Below are 23490 nucleotides of genomic sequence, written 5' to 3' on the forward strand. Positions count from 1 at the left end.
TGTGGCGGCCAGGTGCAGTGATGCATTTCAGTATAGGGTGCCCGGTTGAAGTCAATGAGGCTGATCCGGTCAGAAAGATGCTGCAAGTATGAACTGGGGGGCCAGTCCGAATCAACCACCAAGAGGGCTCAGTTCTTGCAATGCCGGAGGGCATAGGGACATCAGTGGTCCTCTTCTCCTTGGTCAGGGGCAGCCGGGCGAAGAGATTTCTTGGACTTTCGGGTTTCTGTCCCTGGGGGTGGTCGCGGTAGAGGGTAGAGGGGCATAACCCTATCTGAGATTTCCTAGTTTTGCCATCACCAAGATGGCAGACTTTCACATTTTGTGTCCACACCAGGCAGCTTATCTTAGGAGTGAAAGTGACCTGAGGGGTGAACACACCTCTTTGACTACTCATTTTTCACCTGGTCAGGTGCCAAGTGGGCCCTGCATCAGGGTTGTCGGGAACTCCACCTCTGAGGGAAGCCAGATCTGCATAGCAAGGGTGGTGAGCTCTTTGAAGCCCCCTGCCCTGGAATGCAGATGTGCAGGTCATCCTGTTGGGAGGGGTGTGTTAACACCTGTGCCAGAGCAGGCGTTGTTTCTAATCACCTGAGAGCAGAGGCTTTCACCCTGGGAGGTCAGAAACATGTCTGTTGGTGGCAGGCTGGCTAAAACTAATCGGCAAGTACACGAGCAGCTGGTAAGTTTTTCAGGAGGCACCTCTAATGTGCCCTCTGGGGCCGTGTATTAATAAATGCATCTATGGAATTGGTGACGGTTTATTAATAAAAGATGTTTGTGATACCAAACATCCCTAGTTTCAGTGGAGCCAACATGTAGCTGGGGAACTCTTATTGACCAGTGCCCATCACATGTATTTCAAGTGGCTTCCCTGATCACTCACTATGTCTAAGAATCAACAAAAACAAAGCAGGGGCATAACTGCTTTTGCAGATATGTCCAGGCCTGTGATATAATGCACTCTGCCTTGGGGATGGAAGGCCTGCTGTAGGGGTGACTTACATATATTGCATGCAGTGCTAGGGCGCATGGCACACAGGCTTTGTGCCATGTCCTGTTTTCCCTTTTAGCTGCACCAAGAGATGCAGCCTGAAATGGCAACCTGCCCGTGCTTGGTGAGGAGTCCCTGAGGTTGGCACAATACATGATCCTCTTTGGAGCCCATGCCCTAGATACTCATGGGGGTACCATTTACTTGGGATTCACAGTGATGCCAAAGGTAGTGTCAACTAGGAATCAATTCTACAGTTTTAAGGAAAGAGACACTGGGGACCTGGCTAGCAGGAATCCGGTGCACTTTCAGTCAAAATTGCATCAATTACCAGGCAAAAGGTGGGCATGACTGGTCAAAAAGGGGAACTTTTCTATAATCTTCAGCACTTGTTGTGCCACCTAATCAAGTAGCTCTTTCAAACATGTCTCAGACCTGCCATGGCAGCCTGTGTGTTCAGTTTGAAACATAAGTCTCCTTTAGGGTAGGCCCCAAACAGTCCTTTGGACAGGGTCTATTGTATTTAAAGCTTTTGACATGTACTTATAAGTTTTACATGTCTTGGTAGTGAAAAGCACCTAAATTCACTGTACCCTTCTATTTCCACCCCACCAGTCTTTCTCCTAACCTCACGGTTCTCTCTTCCTCGCCCTTCTTTCTCTTCCTCACACTTTTCTCTCTTCCTTGCCCTTCTGTGTCTTCCTCACCCTTCTCCTACTCTTGGTCACTCTCCTCTGACTTTCCAACTTGCCTTCTTCTCCCTTCCGCCATACTCATTTTTTCTCACTATCTCCCCCCTGCCTCAGCCTCCTCTCTATTACTCTCCTGTTTCTCTGCTTCACCTTCCGTTCTCTGCTCCTCACTCTTCTCTCTCCCCACCTAACCCTCTTTGGTCAGCCTCACCTTCACTGCTGCTGCCAAAGGGGTAATTATTTTGTGTATGTAAAGGAATGAGGGGGCATACAAAAGCTTGTGTGAGTGAATGAATGTGCAAAATCGGGCCTGGCATTTCTCTGTCTCTGGATCTGTTCTTCACTGGTAGCTCTCCACATTCTAACCAGTGGCAGCACTAAGGGCTACATTGTATAGTGCTTACTCATGAGTACACATGAGGCCTACAAAGACCTGGGGCCATGAGTATTTTAACTAAAGAATCTGAGGTAACAATTGTAAGTGCAATCAAAGTTGCCAACCGGAGCAACAAAACCAAACAAGACATCAAATTGGGCATGTTTCTACCCGTATCTGTCCTCTGTGCCAAGAGTATATCTTCTGAGGTTGACGGCTGGACTTGTAATTTGATGGTTAGTTCTTCAACTACTATTTTGTTGTCAGCCTTTTGAGCAGAATGTATCTTAAGAGATACAAAAAGGAAAAATACAGCTCATGTGTGTGCCTCAAATTTGAACTTTGTCCTAAATAGTGACTGGCATGCTTCCTCTTCTTTCCCATTGTCCTGTCTCCCACCAGTCTCTCCCAGTCCAATCATCTCCTCTTTACCCATCACCCTCCCTCTCCGTCAGTCTCTCCTACTTTTTATATCACTATCCACCAGTTTCTTCACACTGCTTCTCTGGACCCTCAAACACAACTTATCACTTCCTCATGACCCTCCTATGTGACCACCTTCTTTTCTCATCGTTCCCATCCTTCACAAACGTCATCCTCCGCCTCCACCCTTCTGTATTCATCTCCCTCTGCTCACCTCTTATTGGCCCCAACTCAGCACATGCTTACCCATCCCTCATTTTGCTCATCAGTACCCTGCTACATCTATCCTAGTTCCTCCGACTATTCCTTCATCCCCTCTCACACCATCTTCTTCATCTTCTGTATTTTATGAAGCTCATTATCCCTACGTCTCAAGAATCAACCCTGTTTGTCCTATTTCTTCACTTCTATTGTAATCACATCTTTATTCTTGTTTCATTTACCTGTTTTCATAACATTCTTTTGTCTTATCCTTCCCTTTCTTATTTTCTTACTCATCTTTTTGAGCCTCAGGCTCTCCTCTAATCAACCTCAATGTTATGGTGTTATGTAATGTTGATTTGAGGAGCGCAAGTTATCACCCATGAGTGAATCCAGGCGCTAGAGCAGGTGTGTAGGTCTGGCAGGCTCTCAAGTGAAAAGCCATGTCTTGAGCTTCTTCTGGAAATCACGAGGGATAAAGAGGTCTCGATGTCTTGTGGGAGGTTGTTCCAGGTTTTGGACGGCAATGGAGGAGAAGCCCTGTCCTTCTTAGTGGCTTCTTTTGATGTGTGGGTCCCATAAGAGTGTGAGGCATTATGATCTTAGGGGTCTGGAGGGTTTGTAGAAGTGTAGATAGTTGTTGAGGTATGCAGATGTGGTATTGTTGAGGGCTTTGTAGGTGTCTATGAGCATCTACAAGGGGCAGCGTTTGAGGATGGAAAGCCAGTCAAGTTATTTTAGGTGTTGAGTTATGTGTGGTGTACGGTGGAGATTCCAGGATGAGTATGGCAGCAGCGTTATGAGTGATCTAGAGTCTTTGTGTGAGGTGTTTGGATATGCCTGTGTAGAGTGTGTTGCCGTAGTCCAGTCTGCTGGTTATGAGAGCTTGGGTTAATGTTCATCTTGTGTGCATTGGGAGCAACTTGACAATGCTACAGAGCATTCTGAGTACTATGAAGCAGGAAGAGGTAACAGAGTTCTCTTATTTGGTCATCTGAAGCTTGTCGACAATGATGATTCAGAGGTTTTTAGAGGGGTTGGTGGATGTGGGCGTGGGACCAAACTCTGCTGACCACCAGGAGTGCTATAGTGAGTTCCTGATCCTGAATACCAGGATATATGTTTGTCCATGTTGAGTTTGAGGCAGCTGTCCTTCATCCACTTAGCAACATCAGTCATGCAGTTTTTATAGTTGAGCTGGGCAGTGTTGTTCTTGTCGGTGAGGGAGAGGATGGGCTGGGTATCTGTGTACGAGAAAACGTTAATGGCGTGGAGTCAGATGATGTGGAAGAGGGATGCCATGTAGGTGAGCTGGGGATGATCCTTCGGGGACTGTACAGATGAGTTTCTTGCATTTGAAGGTGTAAGGGGGAAGTCTGGCATGTTGGGCTCTGTTGGACAGGAAGGAGATGATCCACCTAAGGACAGGTCCTTGGATTCCTGAGTTGTGTAGTCTGGTGAAGAGGATGGTGTAAGATATGGTGTTGGTGCTGTTCAGAGGTCAAGGAGGAAGGTGCAGTGGTTTCCTTCTCTCATTTCTTTACCACATTACCTCATCCTCTTGTCAAAATTCTAGAATCTTTGATCGTGTTTGTTATACATTGGAGCCACAATTCGAAATGGGGTATATGTTGTAGAGCAATCAGGCTTAACGTTGGGAAATATGTAAAGTATTAATGCCATACCTAAACAGTAATAAGGTAAAAACACCAAATAATAAAAATCTCAAACTGACTTTGAAAAAAGAGTAAAATCTAAAATACAAAATGACACTAAAACAACAGAAATCCAAAATGGCAAATTAGTTTTTAATGTTTTAGGTAAAAAAAGCACCAAATCACTAATGGTAGTTAATGGTTGTAGTAGACTGGACCCTAGGCACAATTTGAGGCCAACCACGGTGGAGCTCAGGTCCGATGCACCAAGTGAATGGGTCCTGGTGAAAATCTGGAAGTCAAAAAGTTAAAAAAAGTTTATCAATCCCACTTAAGAAAGGACCTTTGTCACATTTTTGGAAGAAAAATCCTCTGTGTGAACATCACTGAAACTGTACCAACTGCCAATCAGACCTAATCCAGATACCTGAAGCAGGTTGGCCCATTTAATGCTCTGAAGCGTTTGAGATTCCTTGCTGAAAATTGTTCTAGCCCCAACTCAGAATGGGGATAAGTTGTTTTTTCATAGGTGCAGAGTTTCTGTTGGGGGGGAAGTGCTCTGTGGAAGTGCAAGCTATATACTTACCTCGGTGGGTCCCCCTGATGCTATAGAGGAAAAGTCTTCAAAAGTTTCAAAACTGTTCTGGTGCCCAAACAGCCACAGGAGTACACACCTAGGGCTCCCTGTACCTAAGGCAAAGGTATATAGAGATTTTCAGGGTGTCAGGAAGAGACCAACTGCACGGTTCAGTCCAGGTTCAGTTGCCACGGGTCAGTTGGTCACTTCAAGGAAAGGCCTTATACAGCTTGTGTGTGCCTGTAGTCTCACGGAAGGTGAGCCAACTGACCTTGGAGTCCACATCTTTGACCTGGGTACAAGAGGGAGCAGCTCTAGTCCTTCACGGATTCTCGGAGGACACACAAACCTGGTCCGACCTTATTCTGATCTCCCATAGGTCCAAACAATGGTCTGAGGAAGGTCCTTGGGGGTCCACATTTATGGTTGGCTCTTGCTTGTGAGTGGGTTGACTCCAGCGTTGGGTAAAAAAAACATTGCTAGGGCCTTGCCTACCTACTTTTTAGTAATTCCTGTTTACCTTACTGCGGACAGGCCCCAAATTGTGTCAGGGCAATTCCAAGATGGGCGAAGTCTTCAGGCACATTAAAATTGGGTTCTGATAGCTGACGCTGTGTGTGGGGGTCCCCTATGGGAATTACTAGTGTCCTCTCTCATCTACCACTAAAATCCAGGTTGAAGCTGGCCCTGGAACCACAACAAAAATAAGTCAGAAGTCTGTTAGGACAAAGCAGGTCATTCAGCAACCAGGCAGGTGATAAACACAAATTGTGATCTGATCCTAATGGATACCTTTCAAGGGTGCCACATGTTTCCATGTGCCTCGGACAGGCCTTTCCGACAGTATGTGACAGTTTTGTGCCAAACCTGATTGTCCAGCTGCCTCAGACGAGTCATAACTGCCCAGTGAGGTTGACCTGTCTATCAAAGTGGCCTATTGTGTGACTCCTGGAAAGAATTCCACACCTTGTTAAAGGCTAAGTAGTGGCTGGGCAGCTGCTAGACAGCAGTGCACATTTTTATCCAAGTACTTCAGGCAAGGTGAATGTAACTTTCTAAATGTTACTTTTCCTTGCTACATGTTAGAAATCTAACTTCAGAATCAAATTGGATTGTAATAACTTTAAAAAACAGTTGTTTTCCTTGATAGTCCCAAACCCAAGAGAACAGATAATCTGTTCCTTGGCTTTCTAGTGCTGGCAAGGCAGCTGGGACACTGTGAAGACATTGCTCTCTGCACTTCATGAACTGTGCAATACACACCATCAAGAGCAGTGCTATACTGCCGACAAACAATGAGTGCAGGCCCTGCCTGGCAATCAGACAATTGATAATGGAAAATAGGGTATGGTGCAACACTTGGAAAATACCAAATGAGGTTTGCACTAAGTCCAAACACATAAGGAGAAAATAATAAAAAGTGCTGGCCGAAACCAGGTCGACCTTTCCCACAGTGACACGGTGTTCCTTATCCTCCCAGATGAATCATAGAGGTAGTTCAATTCCTTTTTTGTATTAAGAGTACCATTAGAGTTTGTCCAATGGAAACATCCTTGTATTTATGCCAATAGCTAATGAGTATTACCAGAATACCCACTAGTATTTGTTGCCTCCTTCAATGTTATGTAAGTATTACATTCTTTATGATGTATGTTGGACTTTTTGCCTTTTGAAGGGTCATCCCCAATCTTTTTGCCTCTATCCTCCTATTTTTTTGGATCTGATTTTGTTGCCTTTAGGACTCTGTGCACCTTACCACTGCTAACCAGTGCTAAAGTGCATATGCTCTCAGTGTAAATTGTATTGTTGATTGGTTTATCCATGATTGGCCTATTTGATTTACTAGTGAGAACCTAGTAAAGCACACTAGAGGTCCCCAGGGCCTGCAAATCAAGTGCTACTAGTGGGCCTGCAGCACTGGTTGAGCCACCTACATGAGTAGCCCTGTAATCATGTCTCAGACCTGCCACTGCAGTGTCTGTGTGTGCTGTTTTAAACTGCCAATTCGACTTGGCAAGTGTACCCACCTGCCAGGCCTACAACTACCCTTTTCTTACATGTAAGACACCCTAAGGTAGGACCTAGGTAGCCCCATGGGCAGGGTGCAGTGTATGTTTAAGGTAGGACTTAAACATACTACCAGATTGGGTTTTCACTGTGTAATGCCTATCTCTCTCATAGGCTAACATAGGGGACGCCTTTATATATTGTTAAAGTACAGATTCCCCTTGGGAGCAGATAGAAATGTGGAGTTTAGGGTCTCTGAACGCACAATTCAAAAATACATATTTTAGTAAAGTTTGTTTTTAGATTGTGTGTGTGAAAATGCCACTTTTAGAAACTAGGCATTTCTTGCTTAAACCATCCTGTGACTCTGCATGTTTGTGGCTTGCCTGTCTGGGTCAGTTTGATAGTTGGGCTGTTTGCATCTCTCTCTAGACAGTGACACAAAGGGAGCTTGGGTGTGGCCTGCATATCCTGATGAGCCATCTGTGCTTGGAGGGAGAGGAGGAGTGGTCACCCACACCTGAAAGGTCTCTGCCTACCCTCAGACAATGCAGTCTCCGCCCCTCTGATGTGTGTCTGGGGCCTGGCCTGGGCAAGGTAGGATCTTACAAACGAGAGAGACTTTACTTTGAAATAGGCCTACTTCAAAGGCAGAAAGAGGTATAAAAAGAGCACCCAAATCACAGACTTTAGATTATTTCAAGGATTCAAGAAGAACCTCTGCCTGGAGAAGAGCTGAGGAGGAGTGCTGCCCTGCCTGTGCTTTGTGGAGCTATCCTGCAGTTGCTGCTTCTGCCTGTGCAAGAGGACAGAGACTTGACTTTGTTGCATTCCTGCTGAGAAGTGACTCCAAGGGCCTGGAGTACAGCTTGCCTCCCGTTTTGAAGCCTCAGGGGCAGCAAAGTCTTCACCATCCAGACCTGAGTCTACTTGCTGTGGATTCTAGCTTGTCAGAAGGTGCCATTCCAGTTCCTGGTTCCCTGAAAGTGAATTCCTGGAAAAAAACAGTCTACCGACGCCGGACGACGCTGTGCAACTTTGCGCTGCCCGGAACCGTGATGCCACCTGCCACGAGGCCGTGGACCTCGCTGAGTTGGAATCCGATGACCCTGTGAACTGAAGCTGCTACCCCAGAACCGCGCCGCCGCCTGCCCTGAGGCCGTGGACCTCGAAGAAGTCCAACGACCCTGTAGGGCTCGCGTCGCTGCAACCGCTGATCCTGCCCGACTTCGCTGACACCAGAGTGTCGTAAGTCCAACGACTGTGACGATCCAATGCCATTGAAGCGCCTGCGGCCCTGTGATGTCATCGCGACCCTGTATGGTCACCCGAAGCATCGTAACGCTGCCAGACTTCGCATCTGCGGGTACAAAGGGACTGACTTCGCATCCGATGCCGCGTCACCTCCACTGCCCTGTAGAGAGGACACGACAATGCTGTGTGACGCCGCATTCCTTCTGCGCCGTGGCACCGGAACCGATGCTGCATCGGACTCAGCGAAGCGGCTGTCCCTGACTCCGTGCACTGGCCTGTTTTCTACTTGTTCTGAAGGTACTGTACCTGGGTGTCGACCGATTCCGTGCACGGCGCCATTGGCGTCGCATTGTAGGAAATGACTCTGTTACGACGCCGTAGTTTACCAACTTGCAGTGTTTTCACCACAAACCACTATTTTCTTGCTTTTAAGTGTTACATTTGTATTTTTAACTGTATATTGTGGACTTTTATCGTATTTGGTCTTGTTTATTTAGATAAAATAGTTAATATTTTTCTAAACCTGAGTTGTCTCATTTTGTTGTGGTTCACTGTATTACTATGTGTGTTTGTACAAATACTTAACACATTGTGTCTGAAGTTAAGCCTGCCTGCTCGTGCCAAGCTCCCAATGGGGTGAGCAGGGGTTAACTGAGTGTGATTCTCCTTTACCCTGACTATAGTGAGCGTCCTTGCTTGGACAGGGGGTAACCTGACTGCCAACCAAAGACCTCATTTTTAACATTGGTGATCAGCGGTGAGGATATGAACTTTTATTTGTGCTTGACATACAGTGATTAAGTGTTCACTATAGTTTCCAATGCAGATTATTATGTGACCACATACAGTTTGTTTTGTTTTTGCTCTACTTTGGACTTTTTTTCCTGCTTCCATATTTTTGGTGATATTTTCATTGACTCTTGAAATTCTCTTTGGGAACTCTTTTTCTGCCTTAGAACTTTGTACTTGTTTGCCATCATGTCTCAATCTGGAGATGCACCAGCTGGTGGTGTTTTTGAATTAGAGAAACTGGAATGTTACTCAGTTGCTCAAATGAAACAGTTCCGAAAGGACCTTGCCTGTCCTGTTAAGAGCTCCACCAGGAGGGAGGAGCTGCAAAAGGCACTAAGGGCCTGGGTGACAGTCAAGGTGACTGGGGGGCACACAGAGAAAGAGGATGAGGATGGAGAAGTGCAGAGGATACACAATAGTGTAGTGGAGGTACCTGTTACGCCTGGGGGGAGGGTCTCCAGGCTAGGCAGCAGTGTGTCATTCAGAGGTCTGACTCCTGAGGAGTTGCAGGACAGACAGGCAGGGAGGACTCACCAGTTGGTATTAGCGAAGTTTAGGATAGAGCAGAGAAGACTGGATTTAGAGGAGAAAAAAATAATCTTGGCTTATGAGCAAAGATTGAGGAAGCTGGAAGCCATGAGGGCTAAATCCAGTTCAGATAGTGGCAGCAACAATTTTATATTCAGTACTGATGAAGAAATGTACATGTCCAGAGACTTGGTGCCCAACTTGAAGGAGGGGGTTTGCACACACAAGGGGGTTCAGGGGTATGAGGTAGCTCCAGTGGTGGGCAGGGTCCCTGAGGTGGATTGGAGAACTGACATGGGGAGTCATATTCCGACTGGTGGGAGGGACACTCTACTGGCTCTAGGTGAGAGTGACAGGGAGTGGGGTTCCCCCCACGTAGAGGTCATGGTTAAGGAGTGTGGAGACATCCCAGAAGAGTGTGGGTTGAGTGTCAGGGACATTCAGGGGCTGTCTCACCAATCTCAGGAGGGTGATGTGGGGTACTTGTTCAAGGATGAGTCACTGGATGGTTGGGTGAAGGGTAGTTTGGTTAATTCATGTGAGGGCTGTGTGATGTAATTGCTGGAGAGCATACTTCCAGTCTTTGTTTTGAAGATCTATGCCAACACCCGGTAGAGTGTGAGTTCTCTGACCCCAGAGAACTTACACTGGAGGAAGACCTCTGGGTGAGTACCAGATAGTCTGAAGAGGCATTTGGGGGTGCTCCTGAGGGGAGTGGCTTAGGTTTTTCCAACCAGGTGAGGTGGGAAATATTTGCAGTGTCCCAGGTAGGTCCCAGTGTAGTGGGATGGGTGAGGGACCCCATGTCCTGTCTCAGAGGAGAGGGAATGGGGTGGGTTGAGTCCCAGAGTGCCCGAGATCCAGTCCCAGGTCTTGGAGGGTTCCATGAGGGAACGCCAGGAGGGAGCCTAGCCTGTACGTTAGGGCCATCTGCTAAGGGACACCCCAGAATGTCAGGAGAACTTGGGGGTGCAGCTGCAGCCAGTGTCTCACCAGTTCTGGTGTCTGGCAGTACCACTCCCAGTGAGGGGGTGCAGAAGTCCAGACAGAGGGTTGAGATGGAGTTGCGGGGCCCAGTGGAGAACCTGGAGGGTCAGGGGTGAGCTCTGAGGTGAGAGCTCCCCAGAAATGACCTTGGTGATACCACTTCTGGGCTGGGGGCAATCCAGGCTCTGCCAGGTGGGCAGAGGTCAGGGGACCTGCGCCAGCCAGACTCTAATGCAGCCCTTAGGGAAGGTGTTTCCCTTGTGGAAGGTAGGTGTGCTCCCCAGGAAGTCCTGGCTTGTCAGGCAGTAGCCCAGCCGGAGAGTACAGACCCTAGGCTGGGGGGTCAGGTGCAGGGGGTAAACCCTGACCTAATGGGGGGGGAGGGTGGTTTGCCTAATCAACCTCCCCGGTGTGACTTCTAGGGGTACTCTCCATGGTGGGAGCGTACGGAACCCTGGGAGTAGGTGTAGGGGAGGGTGCAGACCCTGGATTGAAAGGCCAGGTTCAGGGTGGCCCTCCTGACCTGGAGGATGGGGCTACTGCTAGCAGTGCCCCTAACATATTGTCTTCTGGAGGAGCCACTCCTGGTGGGGGGGTGTCAGGATCCCAGAAGGGAGGCAGGGGGAGAAGCCTCTCCCCTGGCCCTGATCCAACCTGAAGGTACAGACCCCAGGCTGGGAGACCAGTTGCAGGTTAACATCCCTGCATTGGTGGAACAATCGTGCAGGTCTCCTTCCTCCAGCACCCTGACAATTCTGGACTCTGGGGGTTCCGCTCCTAGAGGGAGGGTACAGAGCCCCAGAGGGGAGAACCAGTGTCAGGCTGTCACCCCTGACCTGGTGGAAGGGAGAGTGGAAAAAGGATGCCAGGCACAGTATTTCACTGTTAGGTCATTTAAAACACATTAGTATATGTCCTACAATAAACATACACTGTACCCTGCCCATGGGGCTACCTATGTCCTACCTTAGGGGTGTCTTACATGTAATAAAAGGGAAGGTTTAGGCCTGGCAAGTAGGTACACTTGCCAAGTTGAATTAGCAGTTTAAAACTGCACACAGACACTGCAGTGGCAGCTCTGAGCCATGGTTACAGGGCTGCTCATGTGGGTGGCACAACCAGTGCTGCAGGCCCACTAGTAGCACATGATTTGCAAGCCCTGGGCACCTCTAGTGCACTTTACTAGGGCGTACCAGTAAATCAAATATGCCAATCATGGATAAGCCAATCAACAATACAATTTCTGTAGGTAGCACTTGCACTTTAGCACTGATTAGCAGTGGTAAAGTGTGCAGAGACAATAAACCTGCAAAAACAGGCCTGAATAAAATAGGCGGAAGAAGGCAAAAAGTTTGGGGATAACCCTGCAAAAAGGGTCATTTCCAACAAAGACATAAAAAGGACTGAAGAGAACGAGAAACCTTGCAGTAGAGCATGACTAATGGACTTGCTGATAGAAAGGAATGAGCTGACATTTACTTATTGTGACTCTTCTTCTAGAAAGGATGTGAAACATTCTGTGGAGCCCTCAAGGCTCCCACCGCGGTTAACAAACGGCTTATTAAAATCTGGTGGTCCACTGTATCAAAAGCCTACTGAGAGGTCCAAACATGGCCAACATGGCAGTTGCTCCCTGATCTATAATGGCAAGAATGTTCTACCAGACACATAGAAGGAAAGTAATCATCCCATCTATGAGCCTGAAACCACCTTACATTGGTGGGTTTATCTGCACACTTTTTTCCAAGACTTTGGATGAGACTTGCAGAATGTTAATAGGTCAAAAGTGTTTTGGGCTTTTAGTAACAATATCAAACAAAATAACATCATCCTTCAATAACTGTGCATCTAGAATATCGACTACCACAATATTACAGAAGTAAATATATTTAGGAGTAGATTCACTATTCTTACCTCCATAGCTACCTACCTTGAGGATGTTGAATTATCTGCATGCAAGCAAGAGGTCAACACTAAGCAAGTGCAATGGATACCTACCTTTTCTGACTGCCTTCTTGCCCTCATTCATAATTCCTTTTTCAGTGATACATGGCATTTTCATGCCAATAATCTGGTTATTAATTTACCTTTCTGTTTAATCTGAAAATAATTTGCCTTTGCAGTCTGATGCATGGTTCCACACGCTCTCCTGCATTACATTCCTTACTAGGTCTGGCATTCGATAAAGCCTTTTTTATTTTACTAAATTTGTACATATAACATATTTATTGATTCTTTCAGACAGTGCTCTTTATCATTGGTCTGCAGTGTTGTTCTTCTTCTTCTTCTGCTCACTGCAGCATATAACATAGGTCAGCTCATGTAAACTATTGGCTATTGTTAAAATAAAGCACAACAAGTCGGAAAGCCAATGGTGTAACTTGCCTTTAATGCAAAAATAGCGAGCAGCACAGGAAATAATCAAAAGACAATTGTTATTTCAAATGATAATCGCTCTTGCCCAAAACAGTCACTTGGAGCATGTAATGCTAAAAACATTACATTTAGTATAGTTTATATATTTTGCTCTCAATACAAGTCTATGGATCCTCATCACGTGACAGAAACGTGTTACTTTCCTGGGGTTAGTGTGAAATGTAATTGAAGAGAAGACATCACTCATGAATATGCCCCCAAGTTTATGATTCTCATAAAATCGTGCTTCTAGTTTCCAACACTGAAAACAAGGTTAAGCTTTGAAGAAATGTGCAAATGTACTAACCTTAAAAAATTGCTTCTGGGCCTACTAGAGCATGACATTTAGCAAGCATAACAGATGCTAAAGGACACTTAACATCAATAAGAAAAAACATCCATACTGGATTAACAAATGCATTAGTACACACAGTGGTATGCAGATTTCCATATCTAAAAATCACTAACATTAAACCTTTGATGTATGTATGATTATGTTTTCACATTACCTTCACTGTGAGTGATGTCATTCAGCTAATTCACATGTAGCACATCCATACACAAAGTAAGTTTATTGTTTTTGATTACTTAAAATCATTACAATTGACGCCAACCACAAGTACATCTGCATATATGACACGTTCTGTAATATAAATGAGTAATACAGTCCGTTAATAAGTACTTTAATAAATTAGAGAGCCGACAGAGTAAACTGAGAACAGGAGAAAAAAGAAAAAACGCTCTTGGTAATCAATTAATAATTTGCTATAAAATACTTTCCAACTCATCATAGTTCGGTTTTCATAATATATAGAAGACCACCACCCGGCAAATCTAAAATCTAATAATATAAATAATCCTCAGGAAAACATTAATAAAATGTAAATCAATATAACAATTTACTTTAAAGTTATGCTTAATTGATTTAATGATTCTATAGTCTGGAAGTTATTCTTTCAAATACTGTATTTAAAACGTTTTGTAGCCAAACAAGCATGCTCTAAAAAGTTGGCAAAATTCAAGCACAATTTTAGTGTCTCTGTGCGAGCAGTAATCCATTTTGTGAAAAAAATAGGTTAAGGAGTTTGTATTTTTCATTGCTTAATTCTGGACAACAACAGAATACATGCTAAATCGATTATGTTTTGCATGTGCAAAATCTGCAAGGCTGATGATCTAAGTTCTTCCAGGTACCTCTAGAGACATTTATTAAAAGTACCATAATTCATGCATATGATATATTATTTCTGCAGGTCCTACTTAACAACACCCTAAGGTATTAATTCACAAAGCCTGTTTCATAAGAGAAGGAAACTGATTTAGGATAACCAGCTTATTCAAGTTGACTTAGACCTTTAGCTCTTGAGTGTATTGATCATTGAAGTTTTAAATTCGTTTTAAAGAAAGTATAAGAAGGTTCTACATACTAGGTTTCTTCCTTTTTAAAACTATTGGTCATTAGATCTTTATTAGCTGTTTCACAGTACTTAGACCGAGGATTGTATTGTAACATCAGTGCTTTGAGTGCTTTACAAGACAGTAATATTTGATAAAAGCTAAATTGCACACTAAATGCTGTCTATCCAAGCGTATGTAAATTCAAGTTGAGCAGTGAACTGAAGCAAATGGAAAATCTTTCTGTGTGAAATATTCTGCACTTTATCAAGAGTGAGTGAGACTTTTTTGGACAAACCAAGATGACCATATGACATAACTGATAAAATATTTTCTTTTATCACCCTTAATAATGCTTTTGCAGGAAGACTTTAAATTTGTACATTTAACCTAGAAAGAGCTAAAGTTAAAGTTCTTGCTTTCTTCTAGAGAAATGTTTAAAAGGTGTGTGAATTGCTCTGTCTGACCACTTGACTACCTAAGTAGTTAAATGTAGATGTATAACCCACACTGACCGGACTATGACGCCAAGATTTCTAAGATTTATATTTTATATTCCTCAAAAATGATCACAAATGATATTTATTTAGTTCATCCAATGAATGATGCGGATCCACTACTGTATGGTCTTTAATGACCAGATTGTCAGCAAAATGATGGATCTGTGCTAAATGTCGGCCCATTGTAGGGGGAAAGCATTGGCTCTGAACAAGCCCTCACCAGTGTCCACTGTGTAAAGGTTAAGTTGCAGAGGAGAAAGTGCACAGCCATATGTGAGGCTCTATTAGTATTTATCCTTTCAAAGAACAGAATCAACTTTCACCCTCACTCAAGTCTCAGAACAGAGAGCAATGATCAGGGACTTTTATTGCAATATGTGCTTTTGAAAATTTTTAAAAAATCATGTTTGATTTTAGCGGTTGTTATTCTTAATATGCATTGGGGAGGACCCAGAAGCTTTCCTAACGATTAAGTTTTACAAACAGCATATCAAAACAAGATATGCATTTGCAGTACAAAAATCTGGAAGCCAATGGAGACTTATTGACTTTGCTAATGCTTGTTTCTATTCACCTTTTAGTGTCTAGTGGTGTGTCTAATGGACATGAGAGGCATACTGAAGTGGTTTGTGATGTGGACAATCCTTAGGATGAACGTGACTGGGAGCAATGCGTCCTTCCTTCCTTGCTTTCTGTTCTCTTCCAAAACCTTTCTTCCTGCACACCTCTGGGAATGGTCTGGGAATGCAGTGTGCAGCACGATGCAGTCGCTTGTTTTTTGCCAGTGCACACTGCTTTGTTGCATTTGCCTGCAACACTACTTGCCACTACTGGTGCCCACAGATTGGACAGTAGCAAGGGTGGTCACTCCTTAAATGATTTCATTATTTAGTGCCGGTTCGATGTGTATGTCTGCCACGTTGAAAAGGAAAATGCACCCACTGCATTTACTTATCCTTGCCCTTTTGCTGCATCTGTCCTGAATGTCTTTGTCAGTCCTCTTTGGGAGAGTGAACACATTTACTCATATCATATCATATCACATCATATCATATCATATCCTCTCACATCACATCACATCACATCACCTCATTTCATATCATATCGTGTCCCATCACATCACATCCCATCATATCCCATCACATCATATCATATCGTATCCCATCACATCACATCATATCATATCATAAAATATCATATATATCATATCGTATCCCATCACATCACATCATATCATATCATATCATATCATATCCCACCACATCACATCACATATCATATCATATCATATCCTCTCACATCCCATCACATCACATCACATCATATCATATCGTTTCTTACAATATCATATCATATTGTATCCCATCACATCATATCATATCATATCCCATCGTATCACATCACATCATATAATATCATATCATATCATAAAATATCATATCATATTGTATCCCATCACATCATATCATATCATATCCCATCATATCACATCACATCATATAATATCATATCATATCATAAAATATCATATCATATTGTATCCCATTACTTTACATGATATCATATCTTAAAATATCATATCATATCGTATCCCATTACATCACATCATATCATATCATATCATATCATATTACATCACATCACATCACATCACATCATATCATATAATATCACATTATAGTTACTGCAAGGCCAAACCTTGTGGTACCGAGGTGTGAACATTATTTCAGCCGGGTCAAAGATTGTGCTATAAGCAATATGCTGGGCTAAAAAACGTTTTATTAGAGGTGGTAAAGAGTGGTAAACTTGGATTGTTTAACAGCATCTTGTACAGGGATTGGCTGTGGAAATCCTTAGCAATTGTTCCTTGACTTTGGGGACAAAGAACAGAGATACTGCATCTAGGTGGCTGCATGTGTCTCTGTCTCTCAGTGAGCCAGCACCTGGGTCTGAGGAGGCCATGAGAATTGGGCCAGTGATGGTGAGCAGGTTTTTCTCCGACACAAGCTCAGTATGACTACATCCCGCCAACAGCCTCCCCTGCTGCGCAATCTGCTGCCTGAGTCTCCTATGCCTGCCTCACAGGCCTGTTACAGCCTACTCACTCCCTGCCACAACTCTGTTGCACTGAAGCTTGCTGGCAGGGCACATGTCCAGGAGTGGGCTGAGGAGAAAGACAGAGAAAGAGAGAGAGAGAGAGAGAGAGAGATGTTTTGCATGCCTCACTTGCCTTTACACTGGCATTTTGAATGCTTGTTATTCTTTATCAATCCAAAATTGCACTGAATGAGGCAATGTAGGGATTACAAACTGAAACCATTTGCTCTTCCTGTGTCTAGCCACTTTCTGCAAAAATTCCATCACTTCCACTTGCCTTGTCCAGTTTGATTTTTAGTTTCTGACACCCATTTTAATAGTTCTCGATTTGATGTCTGTGTTTGAGTCTGTCACATATTTTTTTCAATTCACCTCAATGCCGGGGGTAGTAGAAGTGAAATCACACACCCTTTAGCCTTAAACACATTACAGGAAGTGACATAATACTTTGACCCTGAAGCATATGCCCTTTGACCCAGTAAGTGATGTCTAATGAAGACACTTGCCCTGAGTGGTAGGAAGTGAGGCCAGTGAGCCAAACCTCTTCCAAGAAGAGTTCGAGGGGGAGTTTCTCCCCTCCCATGAAAATATGGAAAAGAAATGGAGCCAAATAGTGCATTTTAAAGTGCAATTTCACATAGGGTTACAGAAAAATGGACTCTGAAAGTGCACTCATTCAATATGCTAATCTTTCAAAGTGAACTAGGCCAACTAAACCAGATGCTCTCCAAGAGTTGGTTATATACTAAATATTTTTCAAAATGTGCTGAATGTGCCGGCATATGTGAAAATGATACTCAGGGCAGGCAGCTTGTCGTGGGTTCCCCTTAGGCCAAAATTTAAATAAGACATGTCAGCGCTAGCATTTTCTCATTTTATAGCAATAAATAACCCTTATGTCAAAAATGATCTCTAGTATGTCTAGGCCCGCGTTTTGTGACGTGCCCCAAATTCCTTTACGCATAGTTACACTGTTGCCCCCGGTTATGCAAATAATTACCATTGGTGCCTTCTATAGACAAGAATTACCTTCTTTTTGCAGGACTTACTGCAAACTCGCAAGAATAACAACACATTGTCAGTGACACTCACATTCTTTCACATTCATCCACACACTCATTTTTACTAGCTCACACTCACTTTTAGTCTCACTCACTCTTAGTCTGACTCAATCATACCTTCTCACACTCTTGCTCTTACCTTCACTCAGTCTTAGTCTGACTCAATCATACCATCTCACACTCTTGCTCTTACCTTCACTCACTCCTTTTCAGTACTTCACATTGTCACTCACAGTTACACTCCTTATTGTCACTCTCTGCCCTATTTCTGTTTCACTTAACTGTGTCCTTCTCACCTGAATGCCTGTCACGTCTCTCAACCGGCTTCTCCTCTCTGGCTTCAGCAGTCTCTTCTTAGCCGTCTCTGTCTTCCTCACCTCTCTCATCTGTGTCTTTAAACATCCAACTCCTCATCTATCTCAGCTGTTTATTTCCCTCTTTCACTCTCTCTAGCTAGCCCTCACCCTTTCACACCCTCTCACAAATCTTGGTCTCTGTGCCGTCCATGTCAGTCTGGTGCATCTTCATCCCATCTTCTGATCTCTCTACCTTCCCTCGTTGTCTCTCATCTTTGCTTTATTTCCCTTTCCTCTGTCTATATGCAGAAACAGCCAAACTTACATTGAGTCACCTTTTTTCGTGGTTCCCAGAAGCAGCAAAAATAAATTAATAATATTGTAAGTTTATATTACTTTTTTGTTTGAGCACACAGTGCTGCCCTCACAAAACACTGAAAGCAGAGGCGGTGGAGCGTTAACTCCCTGCTTTCAGCAGAAGGGGAAGGAAAAATAAAATAATAATAACGAAGCATTATTATAATTTTATTTTTTAGGGGGCCAGGTTGGGGTGGGGATGGGGGGAAGAGTGTTGGTGCTGCATAAGTGGGCATGTTTGTTTGGCCAGCCGTTTCCGGTCGGCCAAACAGACATGCGCACTTTGAATTTTCCACCCAGCTATATTGAACAGCCGGAAGGAGAAAATGCACAGACTGCAACTCTCTGTTTGTGTGCTGAAGCAGGGGGCTCACACAAATCACGGCACCGCTGTCATGCTGATGACAGCAGCATCGTGATTGGAGGGGTGTCTGGAAGCCTATGTGCTTCCGGGAAGTGGACGGAGGAGACAAACCCGTCTCTGTAGTAAAGAGGTAAGAGGGTTTTTTCTTAATTCTTTTTAATTCCCATCGCCACCCACGCCCACTGCCCCGCCACCCCCATTCAGTGGCAGCCACCATTAACTGAAAGACAGATCAGGCCAGAGGCACCAGAATATGAATGGAGGCAACATTGTTTCATTGCTGTATTTTTTAAGCCAGCCTAGCATTCCAATCAATGCAAGCTGAGGAGAGTTTAAAAAGCTCATGAGAGGCCTGTTGACTTGTGATTCCGAGCACGTATTGAACAGCCTCTGGGGCCAGGGTCACTGATGCATTGCCAGAGGTCTCAAGGAAAAAGCCTGTGACCTCTGTGACCCATAAATGATGTCTATGCTTCATGATGGCTTCAATCATTTCTTTCAGATAGGAAACAAGAGGGCATGGTTGGCCACTTCATTTCTGGGAAAAATTGCTTAAATACAGGATCCCACAGGGCTCATCGCTTAGCTCAACGTTGTTCAACATTTACATGACCCCGCTGTTCTCTCATATTGGATCACTTTTACTTCTTATGTAGATGATAACCAATTAATTCTATCTTTACATAAGCATGCCCTTTGCTGGGAACAAAATGTAATGACTGTCTTACCCACGTCATTGATTAGATGAAAGGCAACCATCTAAAATATAACACTGAAAAAAACAGAAATTCCCCTGTTTGGCAAAAAATAAAATAAAATAAAACTTTTTCCACTTTGGATTGGTGGCCAGATGTTCTTGTCAGACTGCAGTAGCAAGGAATTTAAGGAGTTAAATTCAACAGGGATTTATCTTTCCATCCCCAATTTCTTGTGGTGTCAGGGACTACTATTGCAAAGTGTGCTTTTTGAGACCAAAACATTTTTTATTTAAACCATTGCTTTTTTGAAGAACCCGGATGCCACCAGACGGCCCTAGCCCTAACACCTGCCACACGTAAACTGACAAATACTGTCTGTCTTGCCTTAGAAGGATTTTATTTACTATATTGTCATTAAAAACACACAATTACTTTCAATAAAAAATTACATCAATAAAATCATATTGTGTCAATCAAAATTCATTCAATCAAGTCATAAATCTTGCTAACACCCAGGCATCTAATGGATCCTTCTGTGTCCCTAACTTCCGTTGGACCACACAGGTGAACCGTACCTCACCTGTATCCATGTGGGGGCAGTTCCCCACACCCCACTGTCCCTTGTCCTCGTGCTCCGGGTTCCACCCCTCCTCAAAAATACCAAACCTCCATGGGGGTGGAACAGGGTGGCCAGGAGCGGGAGCCCCATGCCCACCCCAGCAATCTGGGTTCCCTAACCCCGAGCTGGTGTGTACATCCGCCGGTTGGTTCAGGAGTGCAGGATCCTACCTTCGGTGTTATCCAGGTGACCTTGCGTTGGAGACACCCTCTGTTCCTTATGGTGACTTTAGTATCTCCTCTCCTGCCAAACTCAAAACCTAAAACCAGGGGATGGGAGGGTGGGTTACGCCGTTCCAGGCCACTGCCGCCCACGCTGCATCCATGAAAAGATGAATAGGCTGAGGCCTTCTTTCAGGGGCACTTAAGTACACCCCCATTCAGATGCAGCGCCGGCAGCCCCTTGTGACCCACTAGCCGCTACTGTGTGCACCACAGCTCGGGTGGAGAGATCTAAGTGCGCTAGTTGGTTCGGCAGTTCTAAGACGGACGGCTAAACCAAAATGTGCAATGCAAGCGGTGCCCCCCCACTACTCCCCCGGATGCAGGTGCTGTCCATCAGGATGGCCCAGCCCCACCCTGCCCTTGACTCGACTGAGCAAGGAAAAATAAAATTATAATAACCTTTGTTATTCTCATTTTATTTTTCATGTTTTCACTGCCGAGAGCAGTGGGGCGACACTCCGCTGAAACGCCAGACCTCATTGGCTTTGTCAGTGCTTGTTTATGCATTTGGTGCGACTGATGAAGAAAAATCCAAAGGGAACTACGACAAAGTGTGACATTTTGGAGGGGGCTAAAGCAGTGATTAGCTCTCAGGTGCAATAGGCAACTTTGGAGACTCATTTTTCATCAAAGGAGAGGCAGGGTGGAGGCGAAAGGCGAATTCCAAAAAAAAAACTCCCCCGTTTGAGCTTCCTGAAAGACGGCAAGCCAATCTAGATTCATAACTGAAACTACTCCAAGGAGTCAACTTGAAATACTGAAAGTCCACGATGCAGCTACTACCATAGGATATATAGGGCAATTAATGCAAGGCTTGAGCTTCAAGGCACCACGTCCCAGCTCGTTGCTGACAAATAGGACTTGCTGATCTATGCAACGCTGAATCAGTCATGTTATAGGAGTAGTGTACCCTTGAGAGATAGCACTGCTTCCCAAGGTCCCAGCCTTTCTAATCTGTGTAACTTGATAGAGTTATTTACTTTGCATTTATTTCACGAACAAAACCTAACAGGGTAGCAGAAAGTATTGCAAAGAAGAAGGAATGTTCACAAAAGAATAACAGAGGAGAGAATACAGGAGGCCCACAGTGGAGAGATAAGTCATGGTACATAGTAAATATCTTTGAATTCAATTCAAGGCCTGGGACCAGCTGAAGTATTAGCTGAGTTTGGCATGTAGGCTTGTTCTAAGGTGAATAATTATTAATGTGTTTAGTATTAGATCACATGCTGTCAGCAAGGAGCTTACTAGTCACAATCCAAAGCAGCCATGGAAGTGTAGCTCCTTGAGGACTTTTGTGAAGTTACATAGGTTGATGGCATGTCTTTATAAAGAGAGAGATTGAGTCGCAATCAGAGTGTCCTCCCCAAGAATCACTGACTGAAGGTACATTTTTGTCAGAGGCTATTTCCAGATGGAGAGATTCTGCTCTTCGGAGCATTGGCGTAACAAAACTAGAGGGGGCCGTCCTGCACTGTACATGGAGGGGCCCCCTTTCCCGACTCACTCAGGAGGTCTCATGATACTGTACTGCGCAGACGGGTCCCTGGAGCTCGTGACGCACCCGCACCGCGGGGACTACGGGGGTCTTTGTTAGGCCACTGCTTCGAAGTGAGCCACCAAAGATGGTTAGTTTGTGGCCAAGGTAGCAGACTGCCCTATTGTGAACTGTCCTGTAGACAGTACAGGCCAGCTTGGATACCCTTCTGTCATTAATTGGCAGCCATTTTGGGTGATAAGGATCAGGGTTGTGAGGTCTGTCTTTTGTGCCTTGGCCATTAGTGAGCCGACTTTGGACTGCCTTTAGTGGGGTCAGGTGCATTGTACAAATGCCAGATGGTAAGTAGTTGCTGTTCTCTAGCCTGGAGAGTACCTTGGATTGGACAACTGTTTTGAAGTCTTCAGTCAGGAGAATGGATTTGATTCCTTGGAGTAGGGTGGTTTGGTGCTGAGTCTCCTTAGGCAATGCATTTTTTAGGTCATGCAGGTTTAGTGTGAATCCTAGAGACGTAACGTTTTCGGCTACGATAGGTTTTCAGTCAAGCATATTTATCACATAAACCCAGTTTAACACCGGTTATTGAATTTTGATGGGGGAACCAGGAATAATTCTTTTTCTTGAAAGTTTAGTTTGAGAAAGTGTTGGGACGTGCTTGCATGAAGATCACCTCTCATTCATGTGAGCGCTGCTAAGTGTTGTATCTTGGATAATGTGTGACTGCAGTAGGGGTCCTTCTTGCTTGACATGGAAGAAGAAAGGTGTCAGGTATTGTGTGATTTTGGTGTTGTTCTTCTTTGTTGAAGAAATGAGAGGCGTTGTGTCTTGGGTACTGTGTGATTACACTATTATATGTCTGAGCATGCTTCTGCCATGCTGTTGTGTGCTTGGAATGTTGGGTTGGCAATCTTCTATGTGTGATAGACTTCCTTTGTAGACAGTTGCCGTTTCCATGGAAGGGTTGAGCAGAAGAAATCGGGAGCCATTGGTGGGGTGTTCTGTTAGAGCCATGAAATACTGAGTTTACATTTGTTATTCCTATAATTGTGCATAAAGAATATAGGAACTTAAATGTATTACCAACATTTGGAAACGTTATCTTAACACAATGTTCTCTTGAGAGGAGACATTCATGTACAGCTGGGTACCATTCCCATCCAGCAGGAGAAGGTTTTTTTATTGAGCAGAGATGATCAGACACAATACACATCATATCTTATCTGCAAATTGTCCCCTCCCAAACCCACATCATACGTTCTCAATTTTGATGATCCAAAAATATATATGTCAGGGCTGGACAAATGACCCGATTCCTGAGTTTCAGTACCCCAATATCTACATGGGTCCTAGTCTAAGCTCCAAATCACAATATCCTCGAATGAATAGAAAGTGAACATGTGCAAAAGTGCTACAGATTCTGTATGAGCTGTACAAAAGTGCTACTGTGCTTTAAAAAAGACGCACAACTAGGAACATGTGC

The sequence above is a fragment of the Pleurodeles waltl genome, chromosome 11, assembly GCF_031143425.1.
Source record: "Pleurodeles waltl isolate 20211129_DDA chromosome 11, aPleWal1.hap1.20221129, whole genome shotgun sequence".
In the NCBI taxonomy this organism is placed as follows: Eukaryota; Metazoa; Chordata; class Amphibia; order Caudata; family Salamandridae; genus Pleurodeles; species Pleurodeles waltl.